Genomic DNA, 21,611 nt, shown 5'->3' on the forward strand with positions numbered 1-21,611 from the left:
TTTGCAGTGTTGCAATCAAAAGAAAAAGTTTTAAAACAACAAGTGCAAAAAATATAACTATATATGAAGCAAGTTTGTGAATGAGTAAAATGTAACATGAAAAAGTAGCACTTACACAAAAAAACATAGAGCATTAAAGATTCAAACTTACCTGTAAAATGGACTGGAGATGCGCACAGAACAACAGGGAGAAGGTGTGCACTGATCAATTGCTATGACCTCACCATTGAGTTTAACATCCCCTCCTGAATCACGCAGCTGACAGTTAATCGCCTTAATTGGCGTATTCGAGATCTTTGCTCATTTTTGCTGGAAAGCGGCAGGCGAGTTCACTAGAACTCGGCCCCGACTCCCGGGAATAGAACTTGCTGATATGCAAATTTTATTGATAAATCAGGCTTTGTATCTCAAATAGGGCAAAAAGTTTGCATTGGATTGCCAAAAAAAGTAAGAGACACTTTGAAATGAGTTCAGAAACAACTAAAATAAGGAACTATTTAAATACGTTCAAATTTAAAAAAAAATAAAACAATTTGGAAAACCCACTTTTAGAAATGAAAGAATACCAAATATCACTTATTAACATATTTATTTAACATATAAACTGTTATGACAGCCACATTATATACTCATTGTACTATTCAAGTGCCATTATTCAAACATAAAGACCACACTCACATAAACTGATAACAACTCCAGTAGAAGCTTGGAAATATTTTACATATTTTCAATTTACATATATATATTTACATACTTGGCACTATTTTTCCCTGTGTGATTATGTATGTCTTTATATATTCACCAATGATCAACTGTATTTTAATTGTATTGTTTTGATAAAATTATATATACACACACAATAATACTTATGGTAACTTAGCAATGTTCATTTACTTATGTGACAATTTTTTACCTTTTTGAATATATATGTATTCCTGAGCTTTACATAATTTTGCTTACTTTAAATATGTTTAGATAACCGTCTTAATTATACCCCTGAAGAAGCCAAGTTAGCGAAAAGCGTCTGGTTAAGAGACTACACGGTTAAGATACAAGATTGCAAACAACAATCAGGTTGGTATTAGTTCAGCAACCCATACTCTGTCTAGTATGGTCTAACCTTATATACCCCGATGATGTAATCAGGGGTATATGAATATATTACCATTATTCTTTGTTTATACCAAAATAATTAGTAATGTTCCTAATTACTATGTACATACTATTGTTTTATACTATTACATTTTGCCAAAACAACTCATCTGTGGTTTCTTTAACCAATTTCCTATTTCTTCTACATGTTAAAAACTCACACATCATAGTGAGTGAGGTGTGGCAAAAACAGATCCTTAAGGTGTATCTCCCTCCTCTCCTCTTCTCCCTGAACTTCAAGGCACTAAGACACAATTGATTTACCACCTGAAGGTTCTGCCACCCACTTGAAATTATTGCTCCTAGCCACTATCAGTCTTCCCTGCCTCAGTAAAATATATCAATTCCTGAAGCCCCTCAACCATGCAAACCCCCTTCAGCACCAAAATGACTGGACTACAAACCACCACCTCCATACAAAAAAAACCCTTACCCAAGTACTAAGGGTGCCCCAGGTGTGGAACTCTTGCTGCCTTGGTAAAAATGACCCCTATATCCTGCTTCTTAAACATTTCCTCACTTTCATTCAACCCCTCCAACAACCACTCTCCTTTTCTAACTTCTCTTTGAACTCTCCACACCTTAACCCTTAGATTGCTGCTCTCCCTGTGCACATAGCCATAAGGACCTCTCCCTAAATTCCTATTTCTTCCATTCATCTTCAGGCCTTACGTTATGTGGTTTAGTAATGTGTATGTCTCATATGCCTGTATGCACACCGCTCATGTATGGGCATACTTCTGATGAAATGGATAATGGTGTCCTGGGGAATAACCTTCTGGACCTAAATGGGAGCAGAGCTCCTAGACACTCTGTGCTAATATTTGATGGTCAGATGCACCGATACATAAGGTCCTAAATGGTCATAATGTCCTAAAACTGCCTTCACATTCTGGTCATATGAGGCCAGGCATTTTCCTGCACCAGGAGGCCCTACTGCATCAGCATAAGGTCTGAAGATTTCATCCGGGTACCCAACAGCAGTTAGGGTACCTTTAGCTTGTACTTGAAAGTCTGTGCAGCCCTTTAAGGATTTTACTCCATACCCTTACTAACCCACTGCTATACAGGTCATGCTGGATGATGTTAATTTTTCTCATCTGTCACATGTGCCAAGTGCCATTGATGAACTTGCCGATTCTGGTGTTCTCTGAAAAACTCCATGCATGCTCTAGGGCTGGGCTGTGAGCCACTACAGGACATCAAACCCATACAGAGTCTGTTTTTGAGACTAATTTGGAAACATGGACATGAGAAGCACACTGGAGATCTTTTTGTAGGGTTTGGCAGTGTTTTTAATGTTTCACCTCTCACAAAGGGCCGGATTATTTATTAATATTAAAGCTCATATAAGCTGGAGAAAATACTCTTTCATCAGTCAAGCTGGTTGATCCAGCGAACCTGGAATGGATCTGGTCCAGAATTAAAAGCATTTGCTAACAAGTAACAAATGACTTTTAAGAAATCTATTGCAGAAAGTGTGAATTCTCCAGTCTTGGAGAGCTTTAATAAATCAGGTTCATTGAATCTAGTGTGTTACGTTTTGTGATGACTGATTTTTCCTGTCTTTTGTTATCAGCGAGCAAAGCCAAAAGTTCTATCCCAGTATTACCCCTGACACCTAGTACCATGGGGGGGGAGTTGCTACATTTGACAAAAGAATCCATGGTAGCCTATGACAGTAATGTCCCCTGGGTACTTTTACAATAATCATTAAAGTTGCTTTTATTTTTAATACAGAACCCATCCTGCAGTTTCTAATGACCTTGCAACTGTACCATGAACTTAAACAGAAAAGTTTCTACATGACACATGGTAGTCATCATTTGCTAATTACATTTTCCAGTAAAAGTAGACACATTATGCATCTAAAATCTTTTATATTTAATAAAATGCATAATTATGCAAGAATAGCAAGGAGTCCCTTGGATGCTTTGTCATAATTAAGGTGACATGTTGTTGTTTTTATAACAAGAACATTAAACATGAGAAACTGTAAAAAGACAAGGGTCCAAAAACAGAAATAAGGAGATTTTATAGGGAAGTATATTTCTAACAGTTTAAACCTCCCTAATTCTGCAACAAGTGAATTTTAAATCTTCAATCTGCTGTGATTCAAAGTTGAAATTTCATTAATTTGTGCCACAGTAAATTTCATTTCTAACATAAAAAAAGACATTCTCAAGTAAATACTATTTTTTTTAATTTCATTAATGGGGAAAGGGATGTATATAACACAGTTAACAAACCTAATAAAGTAGCCAACAACTATCAAGTTCGAAGTAAATTAATTTTAGACACACCAGTATAACACCTAGTCCTGGTACTTTCACATGTGAAACTGTCTGAAACTATTTAAAAATTAGTGTTTCCTATTAAGCTTTATCTTAACCTTTAAGATAACCCTTACCCTATTAATAATTTTATTATTAATATTATTAATAATAGTATATATATAATAACATATAATAACAGTATATATATACACATATATATATATATATATATATATATTTATTTATATATATATATATATATAGGGCCAACATATTATGAAGCACTGTACATTAAATAAGGGTTTCAAATGACAGACAGATACAGACAGTGACACAGGAAGAGGAGGAGAGGACGAGTTCTATTAAAGTCAATGGGCCGACTTTAAACATTAATAGCAAATGTTATTTTGTGTGATGGACAGCGTACAGAAGGCAGCATAAACATTAGGACATTGAGAAAGGGTGGCGCTACGTGTAAACTGAAACCACTAGCAGCAGTCTCTGCCATCAGAACAGCAGGAGACCGCTTTGCTAGCTAGCATCATGACCTGGATGACATTTGTTGGGAATGCCACCCAAAAAGCTGTGGCAAAGTAGCACGGTGACATGAGGCAAAAGGATAGAGGACCAGAGACAGAGCATGGGTCAGCAAGAGCAGTAGCAGTGTGTGGCCTCTTGTAAGCTATCACCAGGGGGACTGCATTTGTAAGTGTCATGGAGAGATGGGTATAGGGCATTGTCAATGCCACCCAGAAGTGTGTAATAAAATTTTTGTGAATAGAGTACTGACAGGTGGCAGCAACAGCAGGAGGAGTCAGTGGGCCCTCAGAAGGAGCGGGGACTGCATTTGTAACTGGCATCTAGAGCTTGGTGTAGTCCATTGTCAATGCCACCCAGAAGTGTGTAATACAAATATCTTAAATTTGTGTTTAAACGTTGAAGTTCCAGACCAAGATGTTTTGTGCGCCAGCACTGTTGCTGTGGTGCCGGAAGCAGTAGGAAGGTAAACAATATTGCTAATTTGCATCATGAAGTGGATGACATGAATGCCAACCCTCAATATTATAATACTTAGCTGAAAAATTAGGCAAAGGCAATGGTAATTAGGCAATTAGGCAAAGGCAATTTGTTGGCCTCCCGGAAGAAGCAGAAATGTAAAGTATATTGCTAGCTGGCAGAGGCACTGAAGGTCAGAACACTGGATGCCGGACACAAAAGAAGCTTGATGGCATACTGTGCCAAATGAGGGCAGATTTCAAGCCTGTTGACCAAAAAATTATTGGCGTCACTACTGTCAGGACAGGCATCCTCCTCATAACTGCTGTCGTCAATACCACCACCACCAGCCAGAAAAGAGCCAACCTAATCGTGCACCATGCGCTTTATCCGTTCTCGATGGTTATGCCCCCTCACTTCACTTCTTTGAGATGGCCTGCATCAGGTTTTGCCAGGCATCCAGAAAATCCCCCCTGCCTTGGCCTAGACTTTTGGATGTGTTGCGGCCTGCTGACACTACTGCTTCTGCCGCCGCTACATGAGGATACGGCAGGGGCAGTGTCCGCCTGAGCTCCCTGTGTGGAATGTGGTGCGCGGAACTCCTCACACAGCCGGTCGCATAGTAGTCTGGTCAAGTGGGTCACCGTTATTTTCCCTTGCGCTGGATTGGGTAGAAACTGTAACATTTTTTACTTTGTAGCGGTGATCTAGAACGGTGGCCAGCCAGTAATCATTCCTGTTTTTGATGCGGCAAATGCGGGTGTCCCTCCGTAGGCATCGCAACATGTGGACACACATATGAAAGAGGGGTTCCCTGGGCACATCGTTCCTGTTCCTCAGTAGATGCCAAAACATCTTCCTCCTCATCACCCACCTCCTCTTCAAGCTGCAGCAGTTCCTGTTGTTCTGTCACCCGCACAATGCCTGGGGCGTGACAGCTCAAATGCAGGTTTGACTGATCCTTTCCAGCAGCACCAACATGGTCTCCCTCATTATCATCATCATAATCATCTTCCTCCTCCTCTTCTTGGAACTCCTGATGCTGGCCAGTGTCCCTTCTTGCTCCTCCTGATGCTGGCCGTGCGGTATGGATTGTAATTTCACCCTCATCCTCCTCCCCCTTTGCCACCCCTTCTCTCCCATTGCCACTTTCCATCAAGCCACACAGGGTATTATCAAGCAGAAAGATGATGGGTATGGCGTTGTTCCAGCCTGACCGCTCTCGACTCACAACAATTGTGGTCTCCTCAAAGGGGCCAGGTACCTTGCACAGCATCCCCATCTGCAGCCACTGGTTACTGGTAAAATAGCTCAGTTGTGTGGCTGTACTAAGGGCCCCCGCTGTCTCAATGCATCACGCTGACCAAGTAATGGCGGATGGCTAGCTTTTGCTCACACAGATGCTGGAGCATATGCAGGGTGGAGTTCCATCTAGTCACAGTGTCACAAATCAGTCTATGTGGTCGCAGCCTCTGTTGGTGCTGAATCTTGCTAAGCGCCGCGGCGGCAGTAGGGGATCGGCGGACATGGCTGCAGATGGAGCGAGACTGTCTCAGTAAGTCCTCCAGTAAGTCCTCCAGAGGAACTTCTGCACCACCAAGTTCAGTATGTGCGCAAAGCAGGGCACATGTGTTATGCGGCCCATGCGCAGCGCGGCCACAAGGTTGGCCTACGTTACCTGTCGTAAGCCGGGAAGGTGTCAGCCAAGCCTCAACCTTTCTATGCAAACCGGACAAGAGTTTTCTGGCGTTGTGACTTTTCTCCCCAGAGGACACCAGTTTCAGCACTGCCTGGCAACGCATGTGCATGAGGGAGCCGTAGTGGCATTCCCCCTTAACCACAGTGCCCTCCGCTGCTGGCCTTTCAGGTAGAGTGTTGAAAAGAGGGGTTGATGCTAGAAGGAATGCAGGAGGAGGAGGGAGAGGACTGGTGTGGCCCATGCTTTGCCCCCCCACCCCTCGGCGGGGGTAACAGGTGCCGTAATACTCCTTGCAGACTACTGAGGGGTAGTGAGGGGTGAAGGACAGGTAGCGTTCCACTCCGTGCCTGGTTGTCCATTTGTCCATGGTGACGTGAATTTGGCTAGACACCTAGAATGCCAATGCCAGGGAAATGTCCATTACATGTCCATGAAAACTTGCTACAGCTCTGCAGGAGAAGTAATGCCTGCTTGGTATATTCCACCGCCGCTCAGCACAGGCCATCAGGTCACGGAAGGGAGCTGAGTCCACAAAGCTGTACGGCAGTAGCTGCAAGGCCAAAAGTTTGGCTAGACATGAATTGAGTTCAATTACTCTTTTGTTGGTTCAGCCCAAAGCCTGATGCCTTGCGCAGAACTCCGGTAGGGTGGGCTGAAGGGACTCAGAGCTAGGGGAGCTGTGGGGGTCACTGGAGTACCCACCTTGTGCCAACAAACGTCATCTGATGCCATGAAACCTGCGGGCAGAAGCTGATACTTCCTCGCCACTAGAAGTCTGGCTGGCACCAACCTCCTGAGATGTAGTAGCAATGACAGTTAGAGGTGGAGAAGGAGTCAATGGAGGTGGAAGAAGAGACGATAACCTGGTTGCACCTCCTTCAAGAGAATGCAAGTACTGCTCCCACTTAGGTTTGTGGTTCTTGCACATTTGGGAAAGCTGGGATGTTGTACCCAAATGTGATCTGGCCTGTCCTCTGCTCCAGCTCCACCCCCCCCCCCACGGTCACATCATCCCTGACTGTTCCCCTGCTTGTACCCACTTCTCTGTCTCTTCTTTGGGACTCACATGAGGCAGATTGGTAGCCCTTTCCATCCCCAGTCTGTTGCAGCTAACTATACTCCCTCCTTCCCTGTATTTATATGCCTGTGCTCAGATCTGTCGTGATTGGCTGCTGGGCCTTACTGTGCATCCTGGGAGCAAATGATTCACTCTCAGCCGTGATTCTTGACAAAACTTCTCAGCGTTAATGCCCCCTGCTTTTTCCCACATTCATTCAGCAAGAACACGACCTCATGGTGAATAACAAGGCCGTTCTCGCTTACATGTTCGGTAGGCGAGAAAGGCTTCATTCGCCGCAAGATCGAAATTACAAATCTCGGTTGCTCATTCCTAGTATCTCCTCCAGTGCACCACATTTCCCATTACTGATAAAGATGTAAAAGTGACAGGAAGTGAGTGAACAGCTACTAAATAGGGTCAGATAAAAAATATATATGGCTGACACCATTGTTCTGTAATAATGTAAGGGGTTAGTTTGAGGAACTACCAGATTGCAGCAGTGGACCAGGAGATTTACAATGAATTAGATCAGGCAGTTATTATTTTCATTTAGGCAGTGTTCAATGGTGCAGGTTTAGTGAGATAAATTTTTTATTTTAGCAAACCCAAAAATTAATATTTCATTTTACATAATCTTTTACTTTCACCCAAACACCTTTCTAATCCAATCCAGGAGATATTTGAAACATGTTCTTTCCTTCCTCAAAATATGTAGCCTATTCAGACACAACAGTGTTGCAATGAATTAAAAAATAAGACTGATGATAACTTTTTATGTACTCTTCAATAATCTCCAGTCACTGCCAATAAAGTTTGACCTTGCAGTAAAAAAGCAAGGTCAGCATCACATATTTGGGCTCTATTCCCTATACTAAATACAAGAATAAAAAGTAGAATAAACATGCAAATTAGTAAATGTATTTCAATTACCACTGGCTTCCATACTCCACCCCCTTTCTGGCAAAATCCCAGGGAATGGCGAGTAACCCAAAAATCATAAGGTGACATGTTAGCACATCATAGAAAAGTTCTTTCTCCAAGATGTGAAATATTCAGCATCCCTTGGAATCTTGCTGGAAGTATAAAGACTTCACTCCAGGCACCAGCAGAGGGATCCTAGGGTAAAGTAAGTAAGAGTAAATTTCAATGAAGGGGAGGAGGGGGGAGAGAAGAACTTCTGGAAGGGAGAAGGCTTTTTGAAAAGCACTGGGTGAAATATAGTTAAAATCATAAATTTTATTAGAAGTTGCTTAACCATAAAATTTCCTATACACAAAAGATACAGTGCGTATTGGCATAAGGTAAAACGTCCTAATGAACAATGTAAGCGTAAATACTTGCTTTTAGGTGGTATAAATGCGTGGAAATACACAATAAGATGGATCATAGCATTTCGCCTCTTAGGGCTTCCTCAGGGGATTCAGGAAATATAATAGCAACTGGAGACAATAGATATAATTCTTATTACAATCATATTCATGTATATATAATTCAGTTTACTGATCATAAAGTAAAAGACAATCCCACAATATTCTATGTAATATCTCAAATAAACATAGGAACATGGTTTCCAATTTAAAAACAACTGGGAATGTTTAAGTAAATGATAAAAAAATACCACTTACAGTTTGAGCTTAGTTTTCAATGCCAAATATCCATTAAAATCAGGTAAAATGGAATAAGTTTTCTGGGTAGACAGCAGGTATGAATATGCCTGATTATCTAATGGTTAAATTAGTAGATGAAAAATTGGTCAGTAGGATAAGTTTGGAGGTGATAAATGAGGAAAGAAAAGGAACTTACATATAAACAATATTGAGGAAATAATGGTCTGTGGTGGTGAGAATAAATAGTAGTGGTATATTTGGATGAACTGTAAGTAAAAAAAGGAAACATGAAAACGAGGGCAGCAAATTGTATGTGTGCAGAGAATAGGTGAAAGAGTAGTGATGGGTATTTACCTGCAAGTAATCAAGATGTCCCTGTTGGATCCATTATATTGATAGGGAGTACTATCAAAAAGAGATAATGATGCTAGTTACTGTGATGCTTATATTATAAAGAGGTTAAAAAATAGTTATGGGATGAAAAATTACTCATAAGTACTTTTTCAGGTTGATTTGTTTGTTAAAGTTCCAGAAGTCTAAGAGGGAGAATCGTTGGAATATTTAATAATTAGAGAGCTGAATTGAGAGTTTATATAAAGTTCAAATTAATGCTAATATATAAAAGGCACTTACTTGTTTGTAAAAAGGGCGTCCTGTCCACAGCCAGCCAGCACAAAGGGCTGCTGCCACGTCAAGGGCATCCTTTTAAATGAAAACAACCAGAAAAAAAACAATGGTGAAAACAAGCATACAATTAGTGCATGTGCAGTAGGACCATTGGAGGTTGTGAGTTGTGGGCAACTTCCGCCCACATTTCGCAAGATACAAAACATATCACATCATCACGCATGCGTGTTACGTTTGCGTGATAGGGTATAGAAGTCCGTGGGTTAAGAGCATTTTGCCCAATACTTGCGATACTTTTTTAAGTTTGTCAAAACTTATAAAGGGCATTCGGTTTAGTGTAGGGGAGTAAGGGAACAAAGTGAAGAAGGAAATCAAACTGATAGCAGAGCAAATACTGTGTTATTACATGAGGGGGAGAGTGTTCCCCCCTACAAGCAAAAGCACTTCAATCTACCCCCCATCCAGGGGCATGTATTTGAATGTTGATGAATTGAATGTGCTGTACTCAAAGGTATGGTCCCGGAGGGGGCAGGAACCTCCCAAAAATATGGAAATCCCTCAACTAAAAAATACAGCCTCTTAAGCTACGTACACACTTTCAATAATTATCGTTGGTTCCAATAACAACCAACGATCCTGCACGATATCTTTGAATGATCCTATAGCAACGATCTTGTACATGCAGATATCAACACGATCATTCAACGATATTGTACACATGACAGATGTGACCGTTTGAACGATACAGGAAGTGATGTGCACCAGAGGAAGTGATTAGTGTGTACGAACGATCGGGTCAAACGAACAAAATTCACCACACTGTTCTTTTGTCCCTCTGTGCAATATGCCCTTCAAAGTGTTCTCAAGGAAAAAGAAAGCAGCTCTTGCTTTGATGTGTCTGCTTAGTGCTGAAGTGGAGGACATTGAGAAGAAGCGGCGAATGTGGTGTAGGGATTGGTTGTTGGACCGAGACAACATTTCACATGAGAATCTTCTACGGAAACTGCGCCACTCATTCCCAGATGACTACAAGAATTATCTTCGTATGTCGGATGTCTGTTTCCAGCAATTACTTTCTGCAGTTAGACCTTTTCTGCATAAACAAAATACCTTCATGAGGAAGTCCATGACACCTCAGCAGAGGTTGATCGCCACGCTGAGATACCTTGCACTGGAAGATCTCTGCAGGACATGAAGTTCTCACTGGGATCAGTGGGGCATGCAATGGGTCATATCATCCCCGGGGCATGTGCAGAAATTATCGACTGCTTGAAAGATGAGTACATGAAGGTAGAGGCCCCATACAATAATTAAAACAAAATGACACATTTGCTTCATAACCAAAAGATACATTTTATTTAACAAAGTGCATGTAACAAAGTGCCAATAAAAAAGTATAAAAAACAAAAAAAATAACCATAAAAAACAAAACATAACTATTTTAACAATATTGAGAACAACAAAAAAAAACAAATAACATTTGTTACACACTCCCACTATAAATCAGTGAAATGGAGGCTTTCATTGCCAAAACTGTACTGGTTTGGTGTACTGGATTTGATGTATTGGCTCATATTGGTGGCGTGGAGTGTCTAGAGGTGAAGGGTGAGGCTGCGGGTATGGATAGGGGTAGGAATAGGTAGGGTATTGTGGGTTTAGTCATGATAATCTCCACAGCACCTGCTTGTTCTGGGCTCATCTGCCACAGTTTTGATACAATATAGAAGCCAAAGCCATCTAAGTGATCCTCTTTTTCGTTTAATATGGCTTTCTTGAAAGCTTCCTTCTTTTCCAGCTCCTGATGTTTTCTTTTCTGAACCCTGTTTTTGGTTGGAACTCATCAGAGTGGATGTTGTGGCGGCAGGTGAGGTCTCTGCAGGTTCACTGCAGGAGGAAGTCTGCAAAAAAAATAAATAGAACATATAAACAGAACATATTATTATGCATATTAAACCTATGTTCTCCTTTCAGTTTCCTGATACACCAGAGGAATGGCTGGCCATCGCTTCAGAATTTCAAGATTTATGGAACTTTCCAAATTGTGTAGGAGCAATAGATGGGAAACATGAAAGAATTACCCCACCGGCAGACAGTGGATGGTATTATTATAACTTTAAGGGGTTTTTCAGCATCGTACTCATGGCAATAGTTAATGCCCGTTATGAATTTGTTTAGGTGGGCATAGGAAGAAACGGGCGCATGTCTGATGGAAGGGTTCTGGATGGTACACCATTTCACAGGAAGCTGATGAGCAAGCAACTTCACCTTCCTAGAAACAGCCAAACTGTGGAGGGACAGATTTTTGTGTTTGTTGAAGGTGAAGCATTTGCATTGCATGAAAACCTGTTAAACCCCTATCCTCAAAAAAACTTGGACAAACAGAAAAAAAAAATTAATTACCGGTTATCTTGTGCTAGGAGGGTGGTTGAAAATGTGTTCGGTATTCTAGCAAATCGCTTCCGAATATTTCATACTGCTATCAATCTCCGCATGGACAAAATTGACAATGTAGTTTATGCTTGCTGCTTGCTACATAATTTTCTACCCCACAATAATTGCGGTGCATCATTTGGTTCTCTAATGGAGCAAGATTCTGCTACAGCAGCACCGGGTGAAAGCAATAGAATGGCAGGATCGCATGACATAGTCTGTACACCACAATGTTTGTAGGACTGCAATTAAAATCTCTATATGTTTTATACTGTACTATATGTAGCTGTGCCTGTGTTTTTATAAATTGTATAATAAAAATATTTTTTTATTATACAATTTATAATAAACACTTACCTGGTCTGGTGTCTTGATAATCTCAGGAGCCTCATCAAGGCTTTCCCCAGCATCCCTGTGTGTACCTTCCCCAGCATCCTTGTCTGCTTCTTCCAGGCTGCACACCAATGCCCGACCTTCATACTGATCTACGGTGAATGCCAACAGATTGACGTACCATAATTTAGGTACCTATACAACATCCGCTGCAGCCCCTGACCACTATGAAGACTTTATTTTGTTTTTGAAAAATGGTACGCAGGATTTGTATCTTCTGCTTCACATATTTTATGTCGGCTGCATGATTCACGGTCTTGCAGAGCTCCACCATAGCGGTATACACCTTCAGTTTCATGTAACGATTGGAATAATCAGCAGACTTTACCTTCCACAGGGGTGGGACCTGTATGCCTCAATAAACTTGCACATGAAGTCAGGATTATTAAATGCATCATAGGCCATGGTCTGTGAAAAACATTAAAATATAACATAAAAAACTTTAAAAATATACCATATAAAAACATATAAAAATATGCAGCATCACCTACCTCAATAATGTTGGTTGGGCCAATTATCGGACGAATCAGATTTTAGAGAAGGTGCAGCAGAGAATACAAAGAAAGTTTGGTGTCGAGTGATCCAAGGACCAGTTGCAGAAAAGGTGGTTTGATTTAAAAACAGTGAGAGGGATATACTGGATGCGTTAAGGCGTCGTATCGTCAAAATAGTAAGTAAAATTTTTTTCAGTTTGTAAATTTTAGTTTTAGAAAATTATTCTTTTCAGGAAATGTAATATTTTGGGAAACCTTTTTTTAATTTATTTGTATTTTTTGATATTTTTTTAAATTATTACTAATTTTGGTATTATTGTATGTTGTTTTTCATTTTTATGTACATTTTTTGTTCTGTATTTGTTTTTATGCATTAGGATGCCGTGCTCGGGAGGTAGAGGAGCAGCCGCAGGTGCGTCCGGAGGAAGGTAGGATATTGTTATGTATTTAATTTAAAAAAATGTATTATTTTTAATATTTAGAAATTATATTATTTTGAAATATATTTCAAATTTTTTTTATTTTATTTTTATGCAGAGTTGATTCTGGGTTCCCCTGAAGAGGCTGGGCGTCTGAAGGGGCAGGTAGAGGTGGTAGGTAGGATATTGTTATATATTCAATTAAAAAAAGTATTATTTTAAATATATTAAAAAAATAATATTTTTAAATATATTTCAAATTTTTTTTAATTTTATTTTTTTGCAGATTTGATTCTGGGTTCCCCTGAAGAGGCTGGGTGTCCGGAGGTGCAGGTAGAGGTGGAAGGTAGGATATTGTTATATATTTAATAAAAAAAATGTATTATTTTAAAAATATTAAAAATATATTTTTTTAATATATTTCATATATTTTTTATTTTATTTTTATGCAGAGTTGATTCTGGTTTCCCCTGCAGAGGAGGTAGTGGAATCTGTGGTGGACATTGACCCAGGTATATACAAAAATTTTAGAGAGCTAGGTTGCAAATAATTATGTGTAATGTACTTTTTTGTTTTTGTTTGCTCTTAAAGTTACAGAGGGAGAACGAGGAAATCCTGAGCCACGCACTTCAAAACAGATGGCGAGAAGTGTTGGTAAGCATTCATGTATTGTTCATGCAAAAATGTCTCATATCCATGTGTCAGTTTCACAATATATATGTGTACTTAATATTCTTCTTTTTATTTCTACACAGATGTTTCCCAAAAAAAAGAGTGGATGGCCAAACTCGAGGCCATGGACCAGAAATGGAAGGCCGTGGCCAAGATAGTGCGTCATGCACGAAGGGACTTGAGAGAGAGAGAGAGAATTATATATATATATATATATATATACACACACACATGAACACAATACAGTGACGCACCTGTACAGAACGTTCGTTCAACGCGCATGCTCGGAACATGCACAATTACTGAACGACCATACACATGATAGATGGTGAACGATCATCGCCCAATCAGATCCTCGTTCGTCGATGTCATTGGTCACTTTTTTTAGAAAGATTTTTGGCCAATCATTCGTTAGTCGGTTGTTAGCTTCCAACGATATTTATTGGACGTGTGTAAGCAGCTTTATGTTCCTCACCCAGCCAGGGGGGAAAGGGAGAAAAACAAATTATCTCCCTGCTGGCTAAGTCCTGAGCGGGGGGGGGGCAGGGGCGGGGCTTGGTGAGTAAAACTCCTCCGCTCAAATTGATTTACAATTAGAGCATACCATGTAAAGACCATAATGCATTTATTAATTGTACTCTCCTATATCAAAAACAATCAACATTAAAGCACATATTAATACAGAAAAACAGATAATCAGGGTGGACATATTACCCAAAGAGTGGAGTAGTTTGAGAATTGTATGGAGATAATTTATATCTATATGCATCTGTGTGTCCATATATATTTCCAAAGCTGAAGAAAGTGTGTTTAAGTATACTTGATAAAAATTGAAACATTGAAATAACGGAAAAAAACGTAGGGATAGATGTAGGGTTTTTAAAAGGAGGATAATAAAGTATTGGAGAGGTACAGTGTGTTAGGTGATGGTATATTTAGGTTGAAATACACTAACAGGTACTCTAACAAACCTCTCATCCAATAGTGGTCGTTAAGTCCTGGAGGTTTATGAGCATTAAGGGTTTGAAAGCATCCGGTTTCTGCTTTCAGGAATGCTACATCTATATTGCCTCCTCTTGGGTTGGGAAAGATACTTTCCAAAGCTGAAAAGGATATGGCTCTATTATTGAAGTTGTGCTGTGTCCCAACGTGGTGGCTAAGTGGTGTGACCATTTTGCCAGTATTTAAGGAGTACTGGTGTTCGTATCTACATTTTCTAAATCCCTTTTTAGTTTTTCCTACATAAAATGTTCCACATTTACATGAAATTAAATAAATGATACCCGAGGTAGTGCAATTATTGTGGTGTTTAAGTTTATGCCATTTATTATTGGGAAGTAGAAATGCTTGTTGTTCATTGAGCTAAGGACACTGTGAGCATTTGCCACATCTCAGAGTGCCTTGGCTCAGTGTGCAGATAGGTTTTTGCGGTACATCTGAGTGGTGGCTATGTACCAAAGTGTCCCTTAAGGATGCTGATTGCCTATATGGTATATTAGGACAGTGTTTCCCAACCTTTCTTAGTCGCGGCACATATTTTACAATTAGAAAAATCCCACGGAACACCACCAAAAAGTCAGACACGTAAATTAGCTACCTGCTGCCATCTAGTGGAAGAGTTTTTTTTGGTTCTGCCTATCACTATAACATCGCTGGTATAGACAAATGAAGACAAATTTTTTGCAGTAAATAAATCATTTTGGGACCAATTAACTGAAATTGGATAATTTCCCACGGTACACCCGAAGATCTCTCAAGGCACACTAGTGTGCCGCGGAACAGCGGTTGAAAAACACTGTATTAGGATAAGGGTTGAGAACTTTAGATGTTTTCTGGTCATGATAAAGTGATTGCCAATGTCTTTGTAAGATATCTTGTATTTGCTTGTCTTGATTTGTAAAAGTGGTTATTAACCTTACTTTGGACTCTTGAGACCGAGATCTAGGTTGGAAGATAAGTGATTGGTGATCATGAGAGAGTGCTTGTGGGTAGTCTCTTTTTAAAAGTATTTTGGTGTAACCTCTTGTTAGGAGTCTTTCCTGTAACAGTCAAGACTCTTTTTTTAAATCATCTAGATTTGAGCAATTTCGTCTCAGTCTGAGGTATTGACTCAGGGGGATACTTTTTATGAGAGGGTTCTGATGGGCACTTTGCATAAAAAGGATGGTGTTTCCTGCTGTATTTTTTCTGAATAGTGTGGTGTCAATTCTGCCAATATCCGTGATTCTGATAAATCCGAATACTGATAACTACTGAATACCTCAGTACCTTTGTGGTACAGCACTTCCACATCTATTGTAACTAAAAGTGAATTTGAGGGTATACATAGTTGGGAAGTGAATTTAAATAATTCTATTGTGTCTTGAGGTAGGAGGGAAGGGTAGTTAATAATGGTCTTAAGTAAGCATCTACCAGTTCACTGGCGTTTAAAGATATAGACCCACACCCGAAATGATTGGTCTTCCAGAGGGATCCTCTAAATTTTTATGAATCTTAGGTAATGAATAGAAAGTTGTTAAAACTGGGAATATGATGAGAAAATAATCCCTCATTTTAAAATTAATGACACCCGATAGGAAATTCTGGTGTATGAGGTCATAATATTCTTTGTTTGCATATATCAATCAGTTTGTCAGAAATTTGTTTGTACCAGTCTGGATATTTTAGGATTCATAGTGATGTTTGTTCATGATAACAACATTGCCACCCTTATCTGAAGGTTTGATGACAATATTAGTGTTGCTCTTTAGTTTGTGAAGAGCTTGACATAATAAAGGTGTAAATTATCGTAGGTGTAAATTGTAAGTAGGCTGAATTTGAAGTTTGTTGATGTCCTGAGTAACCAAATTTACAAATGTATGAATGTTGGGAAAGGCGCTAAGTGTTGGAAAGTAGGTGGATCTTGGACGTCTGATAGGGATTAATGAGGAGGGAGTGTCATCATGTATGTCAGTCATATCAATGACACATTGTTCATTCTCCTCAAATAATTTGTAAAGTGGAATTCGATCCAAATTTCAGGAATATTCCGATACGCAACGAATGGGAATTTCCTTGAACTTCGTGGTAACGAATCACAATTTTTCCTAAAATGGCAACTACACGTGTGAGGACATAGGGCAAAGAGCTCTGGGAAGGCGGGTTGACCCATAATGCCATGCATGCAGCCAATCAACGGCCAGCCAGCCCTGTGATGTCACAGCCATATACAAAGCCTCAGCCATCTTGGATTAGGACATTTTTTGCAGCGTTCTGAGTACAGGGAGAGACGTCTGCAGTTGCTAGGGAGAGTGATAGCAAAAACCTCATTGTGAGAAAAAAAACTAAAAAAAAAGATTTATAAGTGCAGGGAAAGGATAGGGAGGAATCATTTCACAGCATCTTAGTGCAGGGAGAGATGTCAGAAGGCGCTAGGGACAGTGCTAGAAAAGCGATTTAAAAGTGCAGGGAAAGATTATTTGGGGATTCATATAGCTAATATACAGCTCTTTCATTCCAGCAATTTGTTCTTGTTATTGGGGTGCAAGTGCTATGTTGAAAAGCCTTTAGTGGCTTATATCTGTGAAAAAAGAAAAATATATACGCATTTCACTTCTGCAGTTATATGTGGTGAAAGCGTTTAGTAGCCTATTTCAGTACAAAAAGAAAAATATATACGCACTTCAAAGTTGCAGTTACTTGTGGTGAAAGCGTTTAGTGGCCTATTTCAGTACAGAAAGAAAAATATATTCTCAGTTCACTGTTGCATTTATTTGTGGTGAAAGCGCTTAGTGGCCTATTTTAGTATAAAAAGAAAAAATATATTCACAGTTCACTTCTGCAGTTATATGTGGTGAAAGCATTTAGTGACATATTTGAGTACAAAAAGAAAAATATATATACGCAGTTCACCGTTGCAGTTATTTGTGGTAAAAGGGTTTAGTGGCCTATTTCAGTACAAAAAGTAAAATATATTCTCAGTTCACTTCTGCAGTTATTTGTGGTGAAAGCGTTTAGTGGCCTTTTTCAGTACAAAAGAAAATATATATTCTCAGTTCACTTCTGCAGATATTTGTGGTGAAAGAGGTGGAGAGTCCCAAGCCGTCATTTCTTTGCAAAAAAGGCAGTACCAGCCCTGCACAAATATGTAGAACAGAAGGTGGGCCAGTCCTTGAGCCTGTTGGTTTCTGCCAAAATGAACGGCAGCGCTGACATGTGGACCTGTAACTGTGGTCAGGGACAATACATATCCTTTAGGGCTCCACTGCAGGGACAATTCACAGTGCCCCTCCAGCATACAACATGTGCAGGGCAAAGCGTTGTCACGCTGTTCAGCACCTGGTTTGCCTGGGTGAACGGAGTCACACAGGGGAGGAACGGCTTTGTGTGATTCATCAAGAAATCTAATCCTTTCTCCACAACAACTCAAAATCGGAACCATGATGACCGACAACGGGAAGAACATGGTATCGGCGCTGCATCAAGGAAGGCTGACATCACCTGCATGGCACACGTGTTCAATCTGGTTGTCAAACGGTTCCTGAAGTCTTCCACCAGTCTGCAAGACATCATAAAAATGGCCAGGAAACTTTGCATGAACTTCAGCCACTCGTACACCGCAAATCACACCCTCCTTCAGCTGCAGCTGCAGAACGGCATCCCCCAACATAGGCTGATATGCGACGTTTCCATCAATTGGAGTTCCACCCTCCATATGTTGGACCGACTATACGAACAGAGAAAGGCCACCAATGATTTCCTGAGGATCCAAGCAGATAGGAGTACTCCCATGTGTAACTTCGATGTCAGCCAGTTGCAGCTTATGCGTGACACCTACTGTTTGCTCAGGCCCTTTGAAGAGGCCACGTTATTTGTCGGTTGCCTGGACTACGGGATGAACAACATCATTCCACTGCTTCATGTCCTGGAACAGATTCTGGTAAATCTGTCTGGTCAGGGAACTGGAGACGTGGTGCCTAGATCTCACGGCCACATGAGCCCTGCGGGGGCTGAACTGGAGGAGGAGGATGAGGACATTGGAGCACAGGCAATGTATAGCGAAATGTGTGGTTTTTTTACTCAGGTGACAGGAGAGGAGGAGCAGGAGCAGCCAGAGGAGCAAGAGGGAGACGAGGAAGATGAGGCAAAGGACCCAGACACACCGTGGCAGTATGCAGTGGGGATGGAGGCAGAGAGTCCCTCCGAGTCACTTGCACAAATGGCCCGCTGCATGCTCACTTGTTTGTACGTAGTGCCAGCTGAATTGTCACCATTCGGCAGAGGGATGACTTCTGGCTCTCCACCTTGTTGGACCCTCGCTACCGGTACAAAATGGGGGCCTTTTTTACACCCGCTGAGAGGGAGGACAAACTGAAGTACTACAGAAACATTCTATGTAGTCAGTTGGCTGCTGCCTATCTGGGCCATTGTCCATCCTCTCGCAGGTCTGACTGGGGGCCCTCATCACTCATGTTCCACTGCCATGGCTGCTGGGGAGGGGAGTGGTGGCAGCAGCAGTACCAGCTCCATCAGCAGCAGCCTGAGTCTAGAGTCGCTGATGAGCAGCTTTCTTCACCCGCATAGTGAAGAAACTACTCACCAGCAGCTAGACATAGAGCAGAACCTGAACCAGCAGGTGGTGGCATACTTGGTGTGCACCCTGCCAGTCATCATTGAAGATCCGGTAGAAGGGCATGGTACCCCCAAGAAGAACTCGCCTGTCCACCCAAAATGTGGAGAGACTGACGTTAGTCAAGATGAATTAGGCGTGGATCTGCCAGGATTTCCACCCATCAATGCTTGATGCATCAGATTAGATGATCCATGCCACCTCACCCAAACCTTGACAAAAGAGACCGTTTTTTTCTGGCTACCTGCCTCTGCTACTACTCTGATGCTGCCACCCGCCTGATGCCAAATATCAGATGCCAAGTGCTCCTTCTTTAACCCAACTCGTCAGCGGGTACTGGTATTGCTACCCACCGAGTCACTGGGTCACTTTGTGGTCTCCTGATGCTGCTGCTGCCATCTCCACACTATGTCACCTTGCCACTCTGTGGTCTCCTCATGCTGCTGCCATCTCCACACTATGTCACCTTGCCACTCTGTGGTCTCCTCATGCTGCTGCTGCCATCTCCACACTATGTCTCCTTGCCTCTCTGTGGTCTCCTCATGCTGCTGCTGCCGACTCACCCATGCAGGTAGCAGCCGACAGCTGGAGATAACTGAAGGCGAAGTACAAAGTCGACAGGCAGATTCAAAAACCAAAACAGGCTTGGGTCAGGGCAGGCAGAGAACAGGAACGGTCAGGACAAGCCAAGGTCAGGAACAGGAAACCAATACTGGAAACTGAATGCTCACAGGAACCTCAGGTAGTAACACCCATTGCTGAGGCAATAGGTGTCTGACTGAACCCAGCATATATAGGGAGACCGACAGGCCAGCTGGGCAGGGACTAGGAGGACAGGTGAGAATCAATTATCAGAAATGGCTCGTAATGCCCCTAAGTCCAGAGCCAGCAGAGCAGCTAGAGCAAGGTGGAAACAGCTGCTGCTAATCAGACACTACCTGGAGGACAAGTACCAGATCAGAAGTGCTGCTGATCTGTGACATCATAGTTAGTTCCCATCCTGTGGAGGGTTTCATTAGGTATGAGTCCATGGGACCCAATTTCTGCATTGGAGAAAGGAGAGGGGGAGGGTGAAGGTTTAAAAAAGATTAATTAATTAAGAGTAATTTTTGGGATAGTTCCAACCCTGCATTTGGGAGTGGAGGGAGTAGGTAGGGGAAAGGAAGGAGGGATGGAGGGGTAGAGATGGAAGAGGTAGATAGGAAGAGGGAGTTGGAGGGAAATCATAGTAGGAAACATTGGTAATTGTGTCATGTTATGATATAGTGTCAGATTGGTTGAAATCTGGCCCTTGTGCAATAGTTGATTGAGTGGGATCTGTAGAGAATGAAGGTGGTGAAGTAATGGAGGGTCTCCTTTTAGGATCCTCAGATTAAAATGGGCTTGAATCACTTATAAGTTGTTTAATTCCTTGTTGTGAATTAGGTTTCAGTTGTGTTTCTTATGGTGAGTGGGTGGTCATTTGTGTAGAGTGAGAACTGGTGGGCTGTTGGGGGATTGGATCCTTTGGGTATGTGACCTCTGATTTGGAGAGGGTGGAAAATCGTGTCTCTTTTGTCCCCTTTTTGGAAAAGTGATGAGATGTGGAGGTTAATGATGTAGTAGTGGGTGGAGGGGAGGGGAGAGGTGGGAGGGGGGACATAAGCAGAGGGATGTGATTGCTGTGGGTTAGAAGTCTCCCACTTATAGACCTTTCTTTTGGTGAAAGCCCACTTGTCTTTTTGAAGTTTTGTTTCCCTTTTATTTTAGATATCAGTATTACATCTTTCTAAATAGTCTTTCAAAGAGTTATATCTTTCTTTAAAGGCAAGGAAGTTGATTATACTTAGGTAAGTTAATACTCTCTAAGTATATTTAAAGCACAGCCAGTCCCCTCTATTTCTATAGGTTTGCCAAACAATTATTACCTATAGGAACACAATACACTTTAAAATAAGGACTGAAAGGGTTAAACAAATTAAGTATCCCTTGATTGATACTGCAAAGTCTGCTTCGAAATGTTTTGATGTAAAACTAAAAATGTAAAATATTTCTTACGTTTTTATACTGATTCAACTCTAGGGACCGCTTTCACCCAAGCATAGATTACTTTAAACATTGTTTAGGAGGCTAGTCATTTATCTATCTATATTTTGAATATGTGTAGTGTGCTAATGTATATTTATTTTAACCCACATA

The sequence above is a fragment of the Pyxicephalus adspersus genome, chromosome Z (genome assembly GCF_032062135.1).
Source record: "Pyxicephalus adspersus chromosome Z, UCB_Pads_2.0, whole genome shotgun sequence".
In the NCBI taxonomy this organism is placed as follows: Eukaryota; Metazoa; Chordata; class Amphibia; order Anura; family Pyxicephalidae; genus Pyxicephalus; species Pyxicephalus adspersus.